Below are 24,071 nucleotides of genomic sequence, written 5' to 3' on the forward strand. Positions count from 1 at the left end.
AATCAGCACTGTATAATGAATGGGAGAGCTAACAAATGGCACCTGACCTGTGCCCAGGATTGAAAAGGAATCCACTTAGTAATCCCCTTTCCCTCCTGGGCACTGCTGCAGCTGTTGCCATCACCACCTCTACGATGCCTGCCCAAGGGCACTCTTAGGTACCACATCCGTCATGCCAAGGGCAACCTATACTCCAGTGTCTGCATGTTTCTCTTCCATCTTTTTCATCTGCTTGGGGACTCACTGTGACTTCTTGGCTTTCCAACTCAGAAATCTATTCAGTATTTTCTGGGGTCTCTTTGTATGGGAGGTTTTGGAAGAGGTTTAACTATTGTGACCATTAAGTCTCCCACCCTCACTCTGCCCCCCAACATGGAATTGTGCATATACTGTGCCTAATCTGAATGTAAATGAAAAAAATTTAAAAAAATAACGGCCTTCAAAAATTTAATCAAAGGCAGTCTTTCTAACAGGAATGGTTGTTTCACAGGTTATTGTTATGGTGAGTGAATGGGCCGTATTTACAGAAAAAATAATGCAAGTACATATGATTCACAAGGGAAGCAATTTCTGATTTTAAATAACTCTGCTTCTAAGGTATACAAGGATTTAATATACTAAAAACAATTACATAACTGAAAAGGAAAAAACATGTGAAGAATAGCAGAAGAGAAAAGACCTTTGAACGTGAAATCACTATCCTGGAATGGGTTTTAGAAAGAGCTTAGGGTGGAGAATTTCCAGGCTGCGAATTCAGAGTCTGGGCTCTGAGCAACAAAACTGAGAGGTGACATAGTGTCTAGGATACAACACAGAAGAAGGCACATCCAACATAGCATCTATGAGAGACTGGGGGCTATTTGGGATTCATGGGTTCTAGCTGGATAGTGCCATGCAACCCAGAACATCAAAGATGGCAGGGAATGTGGAACACACAAAGATGATCAGGGCCAGAAAAGTGACAGTGTCTGGTTCAGTAGGATCTCAGCACACAGGAGGGAGGGCCTTGGAGATGCCAGAGAGGGACAAGAGAATGGCAGAGCTAGCAGGATACATATTGCTATTTTTCAGTGGTGTCTGACTCTTCTGGACCCCTTTGTGCTGTTATTGGCAAAGAATATGGCAGTGGTTTGCTATTTCCTGCTCTAAGTTATTTGACAAAAGGGAAACTGAGGCAAACAGGGTTAAGTGACTTACCCAGGGTCACTCAGCTAAGAAGTGTCTGAGGTCAGATTTGAACTTGGGTCTTCCTGACTCCAGGCCCAGTGATCTATCCGCTGTGCAACCTGGCTCAAAATAAATGGGAAGTATCTGTTGAAACAAATAAGGCTAGCATATAGTATGCATTTTTAAAGGTTCAACTTTAAAAGATTTAAACACTGTATTATCATGATTTGACGTAATAATATGTTGTAACATGTACTTATTTAACAGACATGAAATTTAACATGATAAACCTGAATAGAAAAGCAGAAGAGGAGAAAAAAGTCTTATCACTTTAGTGAGCAGAATTTGAACATAAAATGGCAAAGCTGGCAGATGCTTTAGAACAAGATTGATGGACATGAATATACATTTCAAGAAAATATATGATAGGATAGATAAAGAGGAGAAGGGAGAATTTCAGGACTGGGATGGCAGTGAGTTTCTGAACATCAAAACTGGGAGTTGACACAGAAGCCAGAATGTGAGATAGTAAATGTAGATGTAAAAAGGAATTTCTGAGCTTTGACCAAATTTAGACCAAAGGAGGTAGAGCCCTTCAACCTAGAATATCCAGCTTGGGAGGGGCTTTAGGACACAGAATCTGGAAGGTGGTCAGGGTCAGAGAACAAACAGTGACTGAGTCTGTGGGATGTGAACATGGGTTATATCAGGCATGGGAGAGGTCAGAGAGGACAGAGTGTTAGGGCTGGGAAGGCAGGTAGCAAGGCTTGGAAGGCTCTTCCATTACAGACTATAAGGCCTCGGATGGTCCTGAGAACAACCAATCGATTGATCAACCTTTACATAGTCAGTAGGCAATGACTACGTGTCAGGCACTGTGCTAAGAGCTAGGGATACAAAACAGAGACAAAAGATATTCCTGCCCCAAAGAGCTCACACCTCCATCTGACACACAGCATGCAAGTATATGTATACAAAGCAACATACAGGATAAATGTGAAATGATTAAAGGAAGGAAGGCACTGGAATTAAAAGGGGCTGGGGAAGCATTCCTACAGAATGTGAGGTTTTAGTTGCAACTGAAAGGAATGACTCTTTTTTCTATGCTCAGAGTTCCAGTGTATACAGAATTACAAATAAAGGGAAGCCAATTGTCATAAATATATTTAGTATATGAGGTACAACATAAAATGTAATATAATTTATTTCAGTAAAATAGTGATCTGAAAATATACGTCCTGAGGGACCATCTTTCAGGAGTGGTGAATATCAAGTGCCTACTCTGGTTCCAAATTTTTTTTTGAAAGGAAAACATGTGTGAAAACAAAAAAGAGCCCATGCTGTGTCTTGAAGGGTTAAGGCTACTGTAGGCATCACTATTGTTTTCAATAAAGGATCACGATCTATTGAAAAAGAAACAGGCAAAAAATTCAACACATAACATTTGTGTGTTCAAGAAAGTATCCTGTTCATACGGAGATATAATTTAATACACTCAAATTCAAAAAGAAGTGAAAAAGAAAATTGGAAAGTTTAACAAATTCTAAAATGTGTATTTGCAAGACAATTGAAAACCTCGCATTGCCATTGCTTATAACAATTTATAAATTTAAGAAATTCCAAAAATTGGGATGAAAGTCTAAAACACACACACACACACACACACACACACACATAGATTATATATAGAGAGACTTATATATATATATATATATGCACATACACATATATATATATGTGCCCTCTGAAAAAACTAATTAACTGCACTGCCTTAATCTGACAAGACAGCTGCTGATTTGTGATTATTGTAAATAAAGGATGAGGTGCTATATAACTGCTAAGACCAATTTGAATATAATTCATGAATACAATCTGTTGATCTCTTCTTCCCTCCTTTTATGGATATAAGCATTTACAGTTGTATATTTGCCCTCAAGTATTGCCTATTCTGCATCCCACAAATTGTGGTATGTTATTTCATTTTTGTCATTTTCTTTAATGAAATTATTGGTGCTATCTTTACTTCTTTGATCCACTCATTCTGTAAAAGTAGATGACTTGGTTTCCAACTAACTTTTAACCTATGCATCAAAAGTCCTTTATTATATGTATTTTACTGCATTATGATCCCAAAGGGATGTCTTCAAGATTTTTTCTTTTTGGCCGTTTTTCTGAGGCTTCTATGCCCAAACACAAGGTCATTATTTTGTAGCTCCCATGCAGATCAGATAAAAAATGCTATCCTCCTTTTTATTGCCATCCAGCATTCTTCAGAAGTCTACCATATCTAACGTTGCAAAATTCTATTTATCTCCTTATCTTCTCTTTCTGATATTTAATAAATTAAATTTATCTAGGTCTGTCAGGTGGTAAATTGATAGGCCCTGCTATCAGACTGTTACTGCCTATTCCCTGCTATAGCCTTCAAGAATTTGGATGCTATACCATTTGATGTATATATTTTTCAGTATTGATATTAATTCCTCGTCTGTGGTGCCTTTTGGAAAAATGTAATTTCTCTGAACACCTCTTTTAATTAGCTGCCTTTGTATTTTTCCTTTGCCTCAGATGACTGCTACTCATGCCAGTTTTACTTTTGCTGAAGCATAACCGATTCTGCTCCAACACCTTGTTTCAACTCTGTGTGTGTGTGTGTGTCTCTATTTCCCATCTCCCTTGTAAACAACACCTTGTTGGACTCTGGTTTCTCATCCATTTTCCTGTCATCTACCATTTTGTGGGTGAGGCCATCCATTCACATTCACAGTTAGGATTGTTAATTGTCTATTTCCCTCTATACTCTTCTACTCATCCTTCTCTATTTTCTCCTGCGAATTTTCTCCGAACATGAAGTAACAGTATAAGAGTCTGTTTTGTTTCTGAGCACTGCCTCCCTTAACCATCATTCCCTCTTATTGTATCCACCTCCACTTTCTCTTAGCCCATTCCCCTCCTACTTCATTGTTGAGATTGATAAATTAGTTTCCTGACCCAAATTTGTGTGTGTGTGTGTGTGTGTGTACGTGTACGCGTGTATGTGTGCATGTGCAAACATACACACACACACACACACACACACACACACACACACCCACACACACACCCTCTTCTCAGATTCAAGCAGTTCAGATAAGAGTAAGGGTCAAATATTGCCTACTCTGTGCCCCATACTTTCCTTCCATTGTAAAAACTCTCCTTGAGAGTCTCTTTTATGGAAGTTAACTTTCTCCATTCTTTCTCTCCCTTTCCCCTTCCCCCAGTGCATACGTTTTTCCCACCCTTCTTCTTTGGAGATTATACTAACATAAGAGACCCAAACCCATGCCCTCTGCCTTAGTAGACTCCTTCTAAGTGCCATAACGATGATTATGTTCTTAGGGGTTACATGCATCATTTTCCCACATGGGAATCTAAACAGTGTAAACTTGTTCAATTGCTATGATCTCTCACTCATGTTGACATTTTTATATTTCCCTTGAGTCTTTTGATGGAATGTCAAATTTGTTATTCAGCTCTGGTCTTTTCTTCAGGAATGCTTGAAGGTTCTCTATTTCATTAATTACCCATTTTTACCCCTGTAGGATTATACTCAGTTTGGCTGGGTAGGCTCTCTATGGTTGCAATCCTAGCTCCCGTGCCTTCTGGAAAGTCATATTCCAAGCTCTCCAGTCCCACATACCATATTTCAGTGCATGACGGTCACAGATTTTCAGACAAAATGTTTTGCGGAAAAGTGGGGTGCAACCATTATGTAAAGGTTTTGAAAAAAAAGTTGTACCAGGGTTACCTAAAAATCATTTAGTACAAACTGCCTTTGGTGCAAGAATAAGAATGTATGGAATACTCATGAATATAGGTTAAAATTGGGAAGATGCAAGTCTTACCATTTCAAGTGCCTGACCATGGTGGCTTCACCTGCCTACCACTTCCCCTGCCACTTCAGTTTTTCACTGGGTTGAGTAACAATACCATTAGTCCTGGAGCCCTCTAAAGAAACCACACAGGTTGGCTCTGGGAAAGACACTGACAATGCCTGTGTGCTAAGAACTCTAGGCTCCTAGCTCACAATGTGGGGGAGATAAATGTGCACCCATATGCCACTGGGGAATACCTTGCTCCTTTGTAAACTTTTTTGTGAACAGAATTATGCCACGTGATTACACAACGAAAGGGTATAAATCAAGTTTTGCACTAAATAAGCAACAACAGGCTGTGACAATTATGCGGTGGCAACAGTTATGCAGTGTAATACGGTACAATCTTGTGTGATTCTGAATGTGGCTGCAGAGTATTTGAATTCTTTCTTTCTGGCTGCGTACAGTACCTTGACCTAGGAGCTCTGGATTTTGGCTAGAATATTACTGGGAGTTCTCATTTGAGGATTTCTTTAGCAGGGGGACCAGGAGACTCTCAATTTTAGCTCTCCTCTTTGGTTCTAAGATACTTGGCCATTTTCCATTTATGATTTCTTGAAATAGGATACCAAGGCTCTCTTTTAAACCATAGCTTTCAGGTGGTGCCCAGATTCTTGAATTACCTCTCTCAGCTCTGTTTTACATGTCACTTACTTTTCCTAAGCTATATTAAATATTTTCTCCTATTTTCCAGTCTCTTCACTTTGTTTCTACTATTTTTTGATGTCTCATGGAGTCATTAGTTCCCAATTGTCCAATTATCATTTCTAAGGTGTTGTTTTCTTCATGGAGGTTTTCCATTTTTTTTTTTTTTTACCAGTAGGCCAATTCTGATTTCTAAGGAATTATTTTCTTTGGTATTTTTTTGGGAGATTCCTCTTCTTGATTGTTAATTCTCTTTTCATAAATTTTCGCTCATCCTTCAATCATTTCCTCAATTTTTCTTATATCACTCTTGTTTTCAAGACATTGTCTTCTTCTGAGTTTTTCTGCTGAGCTTTCCTGTCACCATAGTAGCTTTGTATGCTCAGGTTCTTTTTGTTTGCTCATTTCCTTAGCCTCCATCTTCACTTTGGATTTTATGTTAGAGTTGGGCTCTGCTCTCCTCTGGAGGGGAGGACTGGGCCGAATTTCTGTCTATTATGTCCTTCTGCTTTCACAAGTAGACCTAGGGATCTGTAGCTTTTTGATGCCTTCAGAGTGGTGTGATCCCATGACAGGTCCGGTCACTGTCCTTATGACCTGGGCTCTGGTCCTTACTCAGGTAGGGCAGCTGCTTCCTCATGACTACCACCACTCTTCTCCACCTTGGAACTGCGACTCAGCACTGTGTAATGAGTGACAGAGCTAACAATTGGCACCTGACCCTGCGCCCAGGAATTGAAAAGGAATCTACTTAGTAATCCCCTTTCCTTCCTGGGCACCGGTGCCGCTGCTGCCATCACCACTGCTACGCTGCACTGCTGCTGCCTGCCTAACAGCACCCTCAGGTGCCACATCCGCCATACCAAGGGCAACCTACACTCCAGCGTTGGCACGCTTCTCTTCCATCTTCTTCATCTGCCTTGGGACTTAATGTGACTTTTTCTTGACTTTCCTACCCAGAAATCTATTCAGTGTTTTCTGGGGTCTCTTTGTACGGGAGGTTTTGGGGGAGGTTTGACTGTTGTGATTATTCAGTCTGCCACCCTCACTCTGCCCCCCAACATGGAATTGTGAATATACTGTGCCTAATCTGAATGTAAATGAAAAAAATGTAAAAAAATAACGGCCTTCAAAACTTTAATCAAAGGCAGTCTTTCTAACAGGAATGGTTGTTTCACAGGTTATTGTTATGGTGAGTGAATGGGCCGTATTTACAGAAAAAATAATGCAAGTACATATGATTCACAAGGGAAGCAATTTCTGATTTTAAATAACTCTGCTTCTAAGGTATACAAGGATTTAATATACTAAAAACAATTACATAACTGAAAAGGAAAAAACATGTGAAGAACAGCAGAAGAGAAAAGACCTTTGAATGTGAAATCACTATCCCGGAATGGGTTTTAGAAAGAGCTTAGGGTGGAGAATTTCCAGGCTGCGAATTCAGAGTCTGGGCTCTGAGCAACAAAACTGAGAGGTGACATAGTGTCTAGGATACAACACAGAAGAAGGCACATCCAACATAGCATCTATGAGAGACTGGGGGCTATTTGGGATTCATGGGTTCTAGCTGGATAGTGCCATGCAACCCAGAACATCAAAGATGGCAGGGAATGTGGAACACACAAAGATGATCAGGGCCAGAAAAGTGACAGTGTCTGGTTCAGTAGGATCTCAGCACACAGGAGGGAGGGCCTTGGAGATGCCAGAGAGGGACAAGAGAATGGCAGAGCTAGCAGGATACATATTGCTATTTTTCAGTGGTGTCTGACTCTTCTGGACCCCTTTGTGCTGTTATTGGCAAAGAATATGGCAGTGGTTTGCTATTTCCTGCTCTAAGTTATTTGACAAAAGGGAAACTGAGGCAAACAGGGTTAAGTGACTTACCCAGGGTCACTCAGCTAAGAAGTGTCTGAGGTCAGATTTGAACTTGGGTCTTCCTGACTCCAGGCCCAGTGATCCATCCGCTGTGCAACCTGGCTCAAAATAAATGGGAAGTATCTGTTGAAACAAATAAGGCTAGCATATAGTATGCATTTTTAAAGGTTCAACTTTAAAAGATTTAAACACTGTATTATCATGATTTGACGTAATAATATGTTGTAACATGTACTTATTTAACAGACATGAAATTTAACATGATAAACCTGAATAGAAAAGCAGAAGAGGAGAAAAAAGTCTTATCACTTTAGTGAGCAGAATTTGAACATAAAATGGCAAAGCTGGCAGATGCTTTAGAACAAGATTGATGGACATGGATATACATTTCAAGAAAATATATGATAGGATAGATAAAGAGGAGAAGGGAGAATTTCAGGACTGGGATGGCAGTGAGTTTCTGAACATCAAAACTGAGAGTTGACACAGAAGCCAGAATGTGAGATAGTAAATGTAGATCTAAAAAGGAATTTCTGAGCTTCGACCAAATTTAGACCAAAGGAGGTAGAACCCTTCAACCTAGAATATCCAGCTTGGGAGGGGCTTTAGGACACAGAATCTGGAAGGTGGTCAGGGTCAGAGAACAAACAGTGACTGAGTCTGTGGGATGTGAACATGGGTTATATCAGGCATGGGAGAGGTCAGAGAGGACAGAGTGTTAGGGCTGGGAAGGCAGGTAGCAAGGCTTGGAAGGCTCTTCCATTACAGACTGTAAGGCCTCGGATGGTCCTGAGAACAACCAATCGATTGATCAACCTTTACATAGTCAGTAGGCAATGACTACGTGTCAGGCACTGTGCTAAGAGCTAGGGATACAAAACAGAGACAAAAGATATTCCTGCCCCAAAGAGCTCACACCTCCATCTGACACACAGCATGCAAGTATATGTATACAAAGCAACATACAGGATAAATGTGAAATGATTAAAGGAAGGAAGGCACTGGAATTAAAAGGGGCTGGGGAAGCATTCCTACAGAATGTGAGGTTTTAGTTGCAACTGAAAGGAATGACTCTTTTTTCTATGCTCAGAGTTCCAGTGTATACAGAATTACAAATAAAGGGAAGCCAATTGTCATAAATATATTTAGTATATGAGGTACAACATAAAATGTAGTATAATTTATTTCAGTAAAATAGTGATCTGAAAATATACATCCTGAGGGACCATCTTTCAGGAGTGGTGAATATCAAGTGCCTACTCTGGTTCCAAAATTTTTTTTGAAAGGAAAACATGTGTGAAAACAAAAAAGAGCCCATGCTGTGTCTTGAAGGGTTAAGGCTACTGTAGGCATCACTATTGTTTTCAATAAAGGATCACGATCTATTGAAAAAGAAACAGGCAAAAAATTCAACACATAACATTTGTGTGTTCAAGAAAGTATCCTGTTCATACGGAGATATAATTTAATACACTCAAATTCAAAAAGAAGTGAAAAAGAAAATTGGAAAGTTTAACAAATTCTAAAATGTGTATTTGCAAGACAATTGAAAACCTCGCATTGCCATTGCTTATAACAATTTATAAATTTAAGAAATTCCAAAAATTGGGATGAAAGTCTAAAACACACACACACACACACACACACACACACACACACATAGATTATATATAGAGAGACTTATATATATATATATATATGCACATACACATATATATATATGTGCCCTCTGAAAAAACTAATTAACTGCACTGCCTTAATCTGACAAGACAGCTGCTGATTTGTGATTATTGTAAATAAAGGATGAGGTGCTATATAACTGCTAAGACCAATTTGAATATAATTCATGAATACAATCTGTTGATCTCTTCTTCCCTCCTTTTATGGATATAAGCATTTACAGTTGTATATTTGCCCTCAAGTATTGCCTATTCTGCATCCCACAAATTGTGGTATGTTATTTCATTTTTGTCATTTTCTTTAATGAAATTATTGGTGCTATCTTTACTTCTTTGATCCACTCATTCTGTAAAAGTAGATGACTTGGTTTCCAACTAACTTTTAACCTATGCATCAAAAGTCCTTTATTATATGTATTTTACTGCATTATGATCCCAAAGGGATGTCTTCAAGATTTTTTCTTTTTGGCCGTTTTTCTGAGGCTTCTATGCCCAAACACAAGGTCATTATTTTGTAGCTCCCATGCAGATCAGATAAAAAATGCTATCCTCCTTTTTATTGCCATCCAGCATTCTTCAGAAGTCTACCATATCTAACGTTGCAAAATTCTATTTATCTCCTTATCTTCTCTTTCTGATATTTAATAAATTAAATTTATCTAGGTCTGTCAGGTGGTAAATTGATAGGCCCTGCTATCAGACTGTTACTGCCTATTCCCTGCTATAGCCTTCAAGAATTTGGATGCTATACCATTTGATGTATATATTTTTCAGTATTGATATTAATTCCTCGTCTGTGGTGCCTTTTGGAAAAATGTAATTTCTCTGAACACCTCTTTTAATTAGCTGCCTTTGTATTTTTCCTTTGCCTCAGATGACTGCTACTCATGCCAGTTTTACTTTTGCTGAAGCATAACCGATTCTGCTCCAACACCTTGTTTCAACTCTGTGTGTGTGTGTGTGTCTCTATTTCCCATCTCCCTTGTAAACAACACCTTGTTGGACTCTGGTTTCTCATCCATTTTCCTGTCATCTACCATTTTGTGGGTGAGGCCATCCATTCACATTCACAGTTAGGATTGTTAATTGTCTATTTCCCTCTATACTCTTCTACTCATCCTTCTCTATTTTCTCCTGCGAATTTTCTCCGAACATGAAGTAACAGTATAAGAGTCTGTTTTGTTTCTGAGCACTGCCTCCCTTAACCATCATTCCCTCTTATTGTATCCACCTCCACTTTCTCTTAGCCCATTCCCCTCCTACTTCATTGTTGAGATTGATAAATTAGTTTCCTGACCCAAATTTGTGTGTGTGTGTGTGTGTACGTGTACGCGTGTATGTGTGCATGTGCAAACATACACACACACACACACACACACACACACACACACACACACACACACCCTCTTCTCAGATTCAAGCAGTTCAGATAAGAGTAAGGGTCAAATATTGCCTACTCTGTGCCCCATACTTTCCTTCCATTGTAAAAACTCTCCTTGAGAGTCTCTTTTATGGAAGTTAACTTTCTCCATTCTTTCTCTCCCTTTCCCCTTCCCCCAGTGCATACGTTTTTCCCACCCTTCTTCTTTGGAGATTATACTAACATAAGAGACCCAAACCCATGCCCTCTGCCTTAGTAGACTCCTTCTAAGTGCCATAACGATGATTATGTTCTTAGGGGTTACATGCATCATTTTCCCACATGGGAATCTAAACAGTGTAAACTTGTTCAATTGCTATGATCTCTCACTCATGTTGACATTTTTATATTTCCCTTGAGTCTTTTGATGGAATGTCAAATTTGTTATTCAGCTCTGGTCTTTTCTTCAGGAATGCTTGAAGGTTCTCTATTTCATTAATTACCCATTTTTACCCCTGTAGGATTATACTCAGTTTGGCTGGGTAGGCTCTCTATGGTTGCAATCCTAGCTCCCGTGCCTTCTGGAAAGTCATATTCCAAGCTCTCCAGTCCCACATACCATATTTCAGTGCATGACGGTCACAGATTTTCAGACAAAATGTTTTGCGGAAAAGTGGGGTGCAACCATTATGTAAAGGTTTTGAAAAAAAAGTTGTACCAGGGTTACCTAAAAATCATTTAGTACAAACTGCCTTTGGTGCAAGAATAAGAATGTATGGAATACTCATGAATATAGGTTAAAATTGGGAAGATGCAAGTCTTACCATTTCAAGTGCCTGACCATGGTGGCTTCACCTGCCTACCACTTCCCCTGCCACTTCAGTTTTTCACTGGGTTGAGTAACAATACCATTAGTCCTGGAGCCCTCTAAAGAAACCACACAGGTTGGCTCTGGGAAAGACACTGACAATGCCTGTGTGCTAAGAACTCTGGGCTCCTAGCTCACAATGTGGGGGAGATAAATGTGCACCCATATGCCACTGGGGAATACCTTGCTCCTTTGTAAACTTTTTTGTGAACAGAATTATGCCACGTGATTACACAACGAAAGGGTATAAATCAAGTTTTGCACTAAATAAGCAACAACAGGCTGTGACAATTATGCGGTGGCAACAGTTATGCAGTGTAATACGGTACAATCTTGTGTGATTCTGAATGTGGCTGCAGAGTATTTGAATTCTTTCTTTCTGGCTGCGTACAGTACCTTGACCTAGGAGCTCTGGATTTTGGCTAGAATATTACTGGGAGTTCTCATTTGAGGATTTCTTTAGCAGGGGGACCAGGAGACTCTCAATTTTAGCTCTCCTCTTTGGTTCTAAGATACTTGGCCATTTTCCATTTATGATTTCTTGAAATAGGATACCAAGGCTCTCTTTTAAACCATAGCTTTCAGGTGGTGCCCAGATTCTTGAATTACCTCTCTCAGCTCTGTTTTACATGTCACTTACTTTTCCTAAGCTATATTAAATATTTTCTCCTATTTTCCAGTCTCTTCACTTTGTTTCTACTATTTTTTGATGTCTCATGGAGTCATTAGTTCCCAATTGTCCAATTATCATTTCTAAGGTGTTGTTTTCTTCATGGAGGTTTTCCATTTTTTTTTTTTTTTACCAGTAGGCCAATTCTGATTTCTAAGGAATTATTTTCTTTGGTATTTTTTTGGGAGATTCCTCTTCTTGACTGTTAATTCTCTTTTCATAAATTTTCGCTCATCCTTCAATCATTTCCTCAATTTTTCTTATATCACTCTTGTTTTCAAGACATTGTCTTCTTCTGAGTTTTTCTGCTGAGCTTTCCTGTCACCATAGTAGCTTTGTATGCTCAGGTTCTTTTTGTTTGCTCATTTCCTTAGCCTCCATCTTCACTTTGGATTTTATGTTAGAGTTGGGCTCTGCTCTCCTCTGGAGGGGAGGACTGGGCCGAATTTCTGTCTATTATGTCCTTCTGCTTTCACAAGTAGACCTAGGGATCTGTAGCTTTTTGATGCCTTCAGAGTGGTGTGATCCCATGACAGGTCCGGTCACTGTCCTTATGACCTGGGCTCTGGTCCTTACTCAGGTAGGGCAGCTGCTTCCTCATGACTACCACCACTCTTCTCCACCTTGGAACTGCGACTCAGCACTGTGTAATGAGTGACAGAGCTAACAATTGGCACCTGACCCTGCGCCCAGGAATTGAAAAGGAATCTACTTAGTAATCCCCTTTCCTTCCTGGGCACCGGTGCCGCTGCTGCCATCACCACTGCTACGCCGCACTGCTGCTGCCTGCCCAACAGCACCCTCAGGTGCCACATCCGCCATACCAAGGGCAACCTACACTCCAGCGTTGGCACGCTTCTCTTCCATCTTCTTCATCTGCCTTGGGACTTAATGTGACTTTTTCTTGACTTTCCTACCCAGAAATCTATTCAGTGTTTTCTGGGGTCTCTTTGTACGGGAGGTTTTGGGGGAGGTTTGACTGTTGTGATTATTCAGTCTGCCACCCTCACTCTGCCCCCCAACATGGAATTGTGAATATACTGTGCCTAATCTGAATGTAAATGAAAAAAATGTAAAAAAATAACGGCCTTCAAAACTTTAATCAAAGGCAGTCTTTCTAACAGGAATGGTTGTTTCACAGGTTATTGTTATGGTGAGTGAATGGGCCGTATTTACAGAAAAAATAATGCAAGTACATATGATTCACAAGGGAAGCAATTTCTGATTTTAAATAACTCTGCTTCTAAGGTATACAAGGATTTAATATACTAAAAACAATTACATAACTGAAAAGGAAAAAACATGTGAAGAACAGCAGAAGAGAAAAGACCTTTGAATGTGAAATCACTATCCCGGAATGGGTTTTAGAAAGAGCTTAGGGTGGAGAATTTCCAGGCTGCGAATTCAGAGTCTGGGCTCTGAGCAACAAAACTGAGAGGTGACATAGTGTCTAGGATACAACACAGAAGAAGGCACATCCAACATAGCATCTATGAGAGACTGGGGGCTATTTGGGATTCATGGGTTCTAGCTGGATAGTGCCATGCAACCCAGAACATCAAAGATGGCAGGGAATGTGGAACACACAAAGATGATCAGGGCCAGAAAAGTGACAGTGTCTGGTTCAGTAGGATCTCAGCACACAGGAGGGAGGGCCTTGGAGATGCCAGAGAGGGACAAGAGAATGGCAGAGCTAGCAGGATACATATTGCTATTTTTCAGTGGTGTCTGACTCTTCTGGACCCCTTTGTGCTGTTATTGGCAAAGAATATGGCAGTGGTTTGCTATTTCCTGCTCTAAGTTATTTGACAAAAGGGAAACTGAGGCAAACAGGGTTAAGTGACTTACCCAGGGTCACTCAGCTAAGAAGTGTCTGAGGTCAGATTTGAACTTGGGTCTTCCTGACTCCAGGCCCAGTGATCCATCCGCTGTGCAACCTGGCTCAAAATAAATGGGAAGTATCTGTTGAAACAAATAAGGCTAGCATATAGTATGCATTTTTAAAGGTTCAACTTTAAAAGATTTAAACACTGTATTATCATGATTTGACGTAATAATATGTTGTAACATGTACTTATTTAACAGACATGAAATTTAACATGATAAACCTGAATAGAAAAGCAGAAGAGGAGAAAAAAGTCTTATCACTTTAGTGAGCAGAATTTGAACATAAAATAGCAAAGCTGGCAGATGCTTTAGAACAAGATTGATGGACATGGATATACATTTCAAGAAAATATATGATAGGATAGATAAAGAGGAGAAGGGAGAATTTCAGGACTGGGATGGCAGTGAGTTTCTGAACATCAAAACTGAGAGTTGACACAGAAGCCAGAATGTGAGATAGTAAATGTAGATCTAAAAAGGAATTTCTGAGCTTCGACCAAATTTAGACCAAAGGAGGTAGAACCCTTCAACCTAGAATATCCAGCTTGGGAGGGGCTTTAGGACACAGAATCTGGAAGGTGGTCAGGGTCAGAGAACAAACAGTGACTGAGTCTGTGGGATGTGAACATGGGTTATATCAGGCATGGGAGAGGTCAGAGAGGACAGAGTGTTAGGGCTGGGAAGGCAGGTAGCAAGGCTTGGAAGGCTCTTCCATTACAGACTGTAAGGCCTCGGATGGTCCTGAGAACAACCAATCGATTGATCAACCTTTACATAGTCAGTAGGCACTGACTACGTGTCAGGCACTGTGCTAAGAGCTAGGGATACAAAACAGAGACAAAAGATATTCCTGCCCCAAAGAGCTCACACCTCCATCTGACACACAGCATGCAAGTATATGTATACAAAGCAACATACAGGATAAATGTGAAATGATTAAAGGAAGGAAGGCACTGGAATTAAAAGGGGCTGGGGAAGCATTCCTACAGAATGTGAGGTTTTAGTTGCAACTGAAAGGAATGACTCTTTTTTCTATGCTCAGAGTTCCAGTGTATACAGAATTACAAATAAAGGGAAGCCAATTGTCATAAATATATTTAGTATATGAGGTACAACATAAAATGTAGTATAATTTATTTCAGTAAAATAGTGATCTGAAAATATACATCCTGAGGGACCATCTTTCAGGAGTGGTGAATATCAAGTGCCTACTCTGGTTCCAAAATTTTTTTTGAAAGGAAAACATGTGTGAAAACAAAAAAGAGCCCATGCTGTGTCTTGAAGGGTTAAGGCTACTGTAGGCATCACTATTGTTTTCAATAAAGGATCACGATCTATTGAAAAAGAAACAGGCAAAAAATTCAACACATAACATTTGTGTGTTCAAGAAAGTATCCTGTTCATACGGAGATATAATTTAATACACTCAAATTCAAAAAGAAGTGAAAAAGAAAATTGGAAAGTTTAACAAATTCTAAAATGTGTATTTGCAAGACAATTGAAAACCTCGCATTGCCATTGCTTATAACAATTTATAAATTTAAGAAATTCCAAAAATTGGGATGAAAGTCTAAAACACACACACACACACACACATACACATAGATTATATATAGAGAGACATATATATATATATACATACACATATATATATATGTGCCCTCTGAAAAAACTAATTAACTGCACTGCCTTAATCTGACAAGACAGCTGCTGATTTGTGATTATTGTAAATAAAGGATGAGGTGCTATATAACTGCTAAGACCAATTTGAATATAATTCATGAATACAATCTGTTGATCTCTTCTTCCCTCCTTTTATGGATATAAGCATTTACAGGTGTATATTTGCCCTCAAGTATTGCCTATTCTGCATCCCACAAATTGTGGTATGTTATTTCATTTTTGTCATTTTCTTTAATGAAATTATTGGTGCTATCTTTACTTCTTTGATCCACTCATTCTGTAAAAGTAGATGACTTGGTTTCCAACTAACTTTTAACCTATGCATCAAAAGTCCTTTATTATATGTATTTTACTGCATTATGATCCCAAAGGGATGTCTTCAAGATTTTTTCTTTTTGGCCGTTTTTCTGAGGCTTCTATGCCCAAACACAAGGTCATTATTTTGTAGCTCCCATGCAGGTCAGATAAAAAATGCTATCCTCCTTTTTATTGCCATCCAGCATTCTTCAGAAGTCTACCATATCTAACGTTGCAAAATTCTATTTATCTCCTTATCTTCTCTTTCTGATATTTAATAAATTAAATTTATCTAGGTCTGTCAGGTGGTAAATTGATAGGCCCTGCTATCAGACTGTTACTGCCTATTCCCTGCTATAACCTTCAAGAATTTGGATGCTATACCATTTGATGTATATATTTTTCAGTATTGATATTAATTCCTCGTCTGTGGTGCCTTTTGGAAAAATGTAATTTCTCTGAACACCTCTTTTAATTAGCTGCCTTTGTATTTTTCCTTTGCCTCAGATGACTGCTACTCATGCCAGTTTTACTTTTGCTGAAGCATAACCGATTCTGCTCCAACACCTTGTTTCAACTCTGTGTGTGTGTGTGTGTCTCTATTTCCCATCTCCCTTGTAAACAACACCTTGTTGGACTCTGGTTTCTCATCCATTTTCCTGTCATCTACCATTTTGTGGGTGAGGCCATCCATTCACATTCACAGTTAGGATTGTTAATTGTCTATTTCCCTCTATACTCTTCTACTCATCCTTCTCTATTTTCTCCTGCGAATTTTCTCCGAACATGAAGTAACAGTATAAGAGTCTGTTTTGTTTCTGAGCACTGCCTCCCTTAACCATCATTCCCTCTTATTGTATCCACCTCCACTTTCTCTTAGCCCATTCCCCTCCTACTTCATTGTTGAGATTGATAAATTAGTTTCCTGACCCAAATTTGTGTGTGTGTGTGTGTGTGTGTACGTGTACGCGTGTATGTGTGCATGTGCAAACATACACACACACACACACACACACACACACACACACACCCACACACACACCCTCTTCTCAGATTCAAGCAGTTCAGATAAGAGTAAGGGTCAAATATTGCCTACTCTGTGCCCCATACTTTCCTTCCATTGTAAAAACTCTCCTTGAGAGTCTCTTTTATGGAAGTTAACTTTCTCCATTCTTTCTCTCCCTTTCCCCTTCCCCCAGTGCATACGTTTTTCCCACCCTTCTTCTTTGGAGATTATACTAACATAAGAGACCCAAACCCATGCCCTCTGCCTTAGTAGACTCCTTCTAAGTGCCATAACGATGATTATGTTCTTAGGGGTTACATGCATCATTTTCCCACATGGGAATCTAAACAGTGTAAACTTGTTCAATTGCTATGATCTCTCACTCATGTTGACATTTTTATATTTCCCTTGAGTCTTTTGATGGAATGTCAAATTTGTTATTCAGCTCTGGTCTTTTCTTCAGGAATGCTTGAAGGTTCTCTATTTCATTAATTACCCATTTTTACCCCTGTAGGATTATACTCAGTTTGGCTGGGTAGGCTCTCTATGGTTGCAATCCTAGCTCCCGTGCCTTCTGGAAAGTCATATTCCAAGCTCTCCAGTCCCACATACCATATTTCAGTGCATGACGGTCACAGATTTTCAGACAAAATGTTTTGCGGAAAAGTGGGGTGCAACCATTATGTAAAGGTTTTGAAAAAAAAGTTGTACCAGGGTTACCTAAAAATCATTTAGTACAAACTGCCTTTGGTGCAAGAATAAGAATGTATGGAATACTCATGAATATAGGTTAAAATTGGGAAGATGCAAGTCTTACCATTTCAAGTGCCTGACCATGGTGGCTTCACCTGCCTACCACTTCCCCTGCCACTTCAGTTTTTCACTGGGTTGAGTAACAATACCATTAGTCCTGGAGCCCTCTAAAGAAACCACACAGGTTGGCTCTGGGAAAGACACTGACAATGCCTGTGTGCTAAGAACTCTGGGCTCCTAGCTCACAATGTGGGGGAGATAAATGTGCACCCATATGCCACTGGGGAATACCTTGCTCCTTTGTAAACTTTTTTGTGAACAGAATTATGCCACGTGATTACACAACGAAAGGGTATAAATCAAGTTTTGCACTAAATAAGCAACAACAGGCTGTGACAATTATGCGGTGGCAACAGTTATGCAGTGTAATACGGTACAATCTTGTGTGATTCTGAATGTGGCTGCAGAGTATTTGTATTCTTTCTTTCTGGCTGCGTACAGTACCTTGACCTAGGAGCTCTGGATTTTGGCTAGAATATTACTGGGAGTTCTCATTTGAGGATTTCTTTAGCAGGGGGACCAGGAGACTCTCAATTTTAGCTCTCCTCTTTGGTTCTAAGATACTTGGCCATTTTCCATTTATGATTTCTTGAAATAGGATACCAAGGCTCTCTTTTAAACCATAGCTTTCAGGTGGTGCCCAGATTCTTGAATTACCTCTCTCAGCTCTGTTTTACATGTCACTTACTTTTCCTAAGCTATATTAAATATTTTCTCCTATTTTCCAGTCTCTTCACTTTGTTTCTACTATTTTTTGATGTCTCATGGAGTCATTAGTTCCCAATTGTCCAATTATCATTTCTAAGGTGTTGTTTTCTTCATGGAGGTTTTCCATTTTTTTTTTTTTTACCAGTAGGCCAATCTGATTTCTAAGGAATTATTTTCTTTGGTATTTTTTTGGGAGATTCCTCTTCTTGATTGTTAATTCTCTTTTCATAAATTTTCGCTCATCCTTCAATCATTTCCTCAATTTTTCTTATATCACTCTTGTTTTCAAGACATTGTCTTCTTCTGAGTTTTTCTGCTGAGCTTTCCTGTCACCATAGTAGCTTTGTATGCTCAGGTTCTTTTTGTTTGCTCATTTCCTTAGCCTCCATCTTCACTTTGGATTTTATGTTAGAGCTGGGCTCTGCTCTCCTCTGGAGGGGAGGACTGGGCCGAATTTCTGTCTATTATGTCCTTCTGCTTTCACAAGTAGACCTAGGGATCTGTAGCTTTTTGATGCCTTCAGAGTGGTGTGATCCCATGACAGGTCCGGTCACTGTCCTTATGACCTGGGCTCTGGTCCTTACTCAGGTAGGGCAGCTGCTTCCTCATGACTACCACCACTCTTCTCCACCTTGGAACTGTGACTCAGCACTGTGTAATGAGTGACAGAGCTAACAATTGGCACCTGACCCTGCGCCCAGGAATTGAAAAGGAATCTACTTAGTAATCCCCTTTCCTTCCTGGGCACCGGTGCCGCTGCTGCCATCACCACTGCTACGCCGCACTGCTGCTGCCTGCCCAACAGCACCCTCAGGTGCCACATCCGCCATACCAAGGGCAACCTACACTCCAGCGTTGGCACGCTTCTCTTCCATCTTCTTCATCTGCCTTGGGACTTAATGTGACTTTTTCTTGACTTTCCTACCCAGAAATCTATTCAGTGTTTTCTGGGGTCTCTTTGTACGGGAGGTTTTGGGGGAGGTTTGACTGTTGTGATTATTCAGTCTGCCACCCTCACTCTGCCCCCCAACATGGAATTGTGAATATACTGTGCCTAATCTGAATGTAAATGAAAAAAATGTAAAAAAATAACGGCCTTCAAAACTTTAATCAAAGGCAGTCTTTCTAACAGGAATGGTTGTTTCACAGGTTATTGTTATGGTGAGTGAATGGGCCGTATTTACAGAAAAAATAATGCAAGTACATATGATTCACAAGGGAAGCAATTTCTGATTTTAAATAACTCTGCTTCTAAGGTATACAAGGATTTAATATACTAAAAACAATTACATAACTGAAAAGGAAAAAACATGTGAAGAACAGCAGAAGAGAAAAGACCTTTGAATGTGAAATCACTATCCCGGAATGGGTTTTAGAAAGAGCTTAGGGTGGAGAATTTCCAGGCTGCGAATTCAGAGTCTGGGCTCTGAGCAACAAAACTGAGAGGTGACATAGTGTCTAGGATACAACACAGAAGAAGGCACATCCAACATAGCATCTATGAGAGACTGGGGGCTATTTGGGATTCATGGGTTCTAGCTGGATAGTGCCATGCAACCCAGAACATCAAAGATGGCAGGGAATGTGGAACACACAAAGATGATCAGGGCCAGAAAAGTGACAGTGTCTGGTTCAGTAGGATCTCAGCACACAGGAGGGAGGGCCTTGGAGATGCCAGAGAGGGACAAGAGAATGGCAGAGCTAGCAGGATACATATTGCTATTTTTCAGTGGTGTCTGACTCTTCTGGACCCCTTTGTGCTGTTATTGGCAAAGAATATGGCAGTGGTTTGCTATTTCCTGCTCTAAGTTATTTGACAAAAGGGAAACTGAGGCAAACAGGGTTAAGTGACTTACCCAGGGTCACTCAGCTAAGAAGTGTCTGAGGTCAGATTTGAACTTGGGTCTTCCTGACTCCAGGCCCAGTGATCCATCCGCTGTGCAACCTGGCTCAAAATAAATGGGAAGTATCTGTTGAAACAAATAAGGCTAGCATATAGTATGCATTTTTAAAGGTTCAACTTTAAAAGATTTAAACACTGTATTATCATGATTTGACGTAATAATATGTTGTAACATGTACTTATTTAACAGACATGAAATTTAACATGATAAACCTGAATAGAAAAGCAGAAGAGGAGAAAAAAGTCTTATCACTTTAGTGAGCAGAATTTGAACATAAAATGGCAAAGCTGGCAGATGCTTTAGAACAAGATTGATGGACATGGATATACATTTCAAGAAAATATATGATAGGATAGATAAAGAGGAGAAGGGAGAATTTCAGGACTGGGATGGCAGTGAGTTTCTGAACATCAAAACTGGGAGTTGACACAGAAGCCAGAATGTGAGATAGTAAATGTAGATCTAAAAAGGAATTTCTGAGCTTCGACCAAATTTAGACCAAAGGAGGTAGAACCCTTCAACCTAGAATATCCAGCTTGGGAGGGGCTTTAGGACACAGAATCTGGAAGGTGGTCAGGGTCAGAGAACAAACAGTGACTGAGTCTGTGGGATGTGAACATGGGTTATATCAGGCATGGGAGAGGTCAGAGAGGACAGAGTGTTAGGGCTGGGAAGGCAGGTAGCAAGGCTTGGAAGGCTCTTCCATTACAGACTGTAAGGCCTCGGATGGTCCTGAGAACAACCAATCGATTGATCAACCTTTACATAGTCAGTAGGCACTGACTACGTGTCAGGCACTGTGCTAAGAGCTAGGGATACAAAACAGAGACAAAAGATATTCCTGCCCCAAAGAGCTCACACCTCCATCTGACACACAGCATGCAAGTATATGTATACAAAGCAACATACAGGATAAATGTGAAATGATTAAAGGAAGGAAGGCACTGGAATTAAAAGGGGCTGGGGAAGCATTCCTACAGAATGTGAGGTTTTAGTTGCAACTGAAAGGAATGACTCTTTTTTCTATGCTCAGAGTTCCAGTGTATACAGAATTACAAATAAAGGGAAGCCAATTGTCATAAATATATTTAGTATATGAGGTACAACATAAAATGTAGTATAATTTATTTCAGTAAAATAGTGATCTGAAAATATACATCCTGAGGGACCATCTTTCAGGAGTGGTGAATATCAAGTGCCTACTCTGGTTCCAAAATTTTTTTTGAAAGGAAAACATGTGTGAAAACAAAAAAGAGCCCATGCTGTGTCTTGAAGGGTTAAGGCTACTGTAGGCATCACTATTGTTTTCAATAAAGGATCACGATCTATTGAAAAAGAAACAGGCAAAAAATTCAACACATAACATTTGTGTGTTCAAGAAAGTATCCTGTTCATACGGAGATATAATTTAATACACTCAAATTCAAAAAGAAGTGAAAAAGAAAATTGGAAAGTTTAACAAATTCTAAAATGTGTATTTGCAAGACAATTGAAAACCTCGCATTGCCATTGCTTATAACAATTTATAAATTTAAGAAATTCCAAAAATTGGGATGAAAGTCTAAAACACACACACACACACACACACATAGATTATATATAGAGAGACATATATATATATATACATACACATATATATATATGTGCCCTCTGAAAAAACTAATTAACTGCACTGCCTTAATCTGACAAGACAGCTGCTGATTTGTGATTATTGTAAATAAAGGATGAGGTGCTAAATAACTGCTAAGACCAATTTGAATATAATTCATGAATACAATCTGTTGATCTCTTCTTCCCTCCTTTTATGGATATAAGCATTTACAGGTGTATATTTGCCCTCAAGTATTGCCTATTCTGCATCCCACAAATTGTGGTATGTTATTTCATTTTTGTCATTTTCTTTAATGAAATTATTGGTGCTATCTTTACTTCTTTGATCCACTCATTCTGTAAAAGTAGATGACTTGGTTTCCAACTAACTTTTAACCTATGCATCAAAAGTCCTTTATTATATGTATTTTACTGCATTATGATCCCAAAGGGATGTCTTCAAGATTTTTTCTTTTTGGCCGTTTTTCTGAGGCTTCTATGCCCAAACACAAGGTCATTATTTTGTAGCTCCCATGCAGGTCAGATAAAAAATGCTATCCTCCTTTTTATTGCCATCCAGCATTCTTCAGAAGTCTACCATATCTAACGTTGCAAAATTCTATTTATCTCCTTATCTTCTCTTTCTGATATTTAATAAATTAAATTTATCTAGGTCTGTCAGGTGGTAAATTGATAGGCCCTGCTATCAGACTGTTACTGCCTATTCCCTGCTATAACCTTCAAGAATTTGGATGCTATACCATTTGATGTATATATTTTTCAGTATTGATATTAATTCCTCGTCTGTGGTGCCTTTTGGAAAAATGTAATTTCTCTGAACACCTCTTTTAATTAGCTGCCTTTGTATTTTTCCTTTGCCTCAGATGACTGCTACTCATGCCAGTTTTACTTTTGCTGAAGCATAACCGATTCTGCTCCAACACCTTGTTTCAACTCTGTGTGTGTGTGTGTGTCTCTATTTCCCATCTCCCTTGTAAACAACACCTTGTTGGACTCTGGTTTCTCATCCATTTTCCTGTCATCTACCATTTTGTGGGTGAGGCCATCCATTCACATTCACAGTTAGGATTGTTAATTGTCTATTTCCCTCTATACTCTTCTACTCATCCTTCTCTATTTTCTCCTGCGAATTTTCTCCGAACATGAAGTAACAGTATAAGAGTCTGTTTTGTTTCTGAGCACTGCCTCCCTTAACCATCATTCCCTCTTATTGTATCCACCTCCACTTTCTCTTAGCCCATTCCCCTCCTACTTCATTGTTGAGATTGATAAATTAGTTTCCTGACCCAAATTTGTGTGTGTGTGTGTGTGTACGTGTACGCGTGTATGTGTGCATGTGCACACATACACACACACACACACACACACACACACACACACACCCACACACACACCCTCTTCTCAGATTCAAGCAGTTCAGATAAGAGTAAGGGTCAAATATTGCCTACTCTGTGCCCCATACTTTCCTTCCATTGTAAAAACTCTCCTTGAGAGTCTCTTTTATGGAAGTTAACTTTCTCCATTCTTTCTCTCCCTTTCCCCTTCCCCCAGTGCATACGTTTTTCCCACCCTTCTTCTTTGGAGATTATACTAACATAAGAGACCCAAACCCATGCCCTCTGCCTTAGTAGACTCCTTCTAAGTGCCATAACGATGATTATGTTCTTAGGGGTTACATGCATCATTTTCCCACATGGGAATCTAAACAGTGTAAACTTGTTCAATTGCTATGATCTCTCACTCATGTTGACATTTTTATATTTCCCTTGAGTCTTTTGATGGAATGTCAAATTTGTTATTCAGCTCTGGTCTTTTCTTCAGGAATGCTTGAAGGTTCTCTATTTCATTAATTACCCATTTTTACCCCTGTAGGATTATACTCAGTTTGGCTGGGTAGGCTCTCTATGGTTGCAATCCTAGCTCCCGTGCCTTCTGGAAAGTCATATTCCAAGCTCTCCAGTCCCACATACCATATTTCAGT

General features: G+C 39.5%; 1 long non-coding RNA gene across 16 annotated transcripts in view; it reads right to left on the reverse strand.

Moving 5' to 3' along the window:
* The window catches only part of LOC140515338 (uncharacterized), a 107,919-nt gene that overhangs the window by 12,820 nt on the left and 71,028 nt on the right, over positions 1-24,071 (reverse strand). For 10 of the 16 annotated variants that reach the window (XR_011970976.1, XR_011970971.1, XR_011970967.1 and 7 more), the window contains exons 12-13: positions 20,432-20,520; positions 1,198-14,143 (exon numbers count right to left, since the gene is read on the reverse strand). This is a non-coding gene — a long non-coding RNA (uncharacterized lncRNA). Of the gene's footprint in view, positions 1-1,197; positions 14,144-20,431; positions 20,546-24,071 lie in introns of all 16 variants that reach the window. The other 6 variants (XR_011970972.1, XR_011970981.1, XR_011970968.1 and 3 more) reach the window with 6 other exon arrangements.

Source organism: Notamacropus eugenii, chromosome X (assembly GCF_028372415.1).
Source record: "Notamacropus eugenii isolate mMacEug1 chromosome X, mMacEug1.pri_v2, whole genome shotgun sequence".
Taxonomy (NCBI): Eukaryota; Metazoa; Chordata; class Mammalia; order Diprotodontia; family Macropodidae; genus Notamacropus; species Notamacropus eugenii.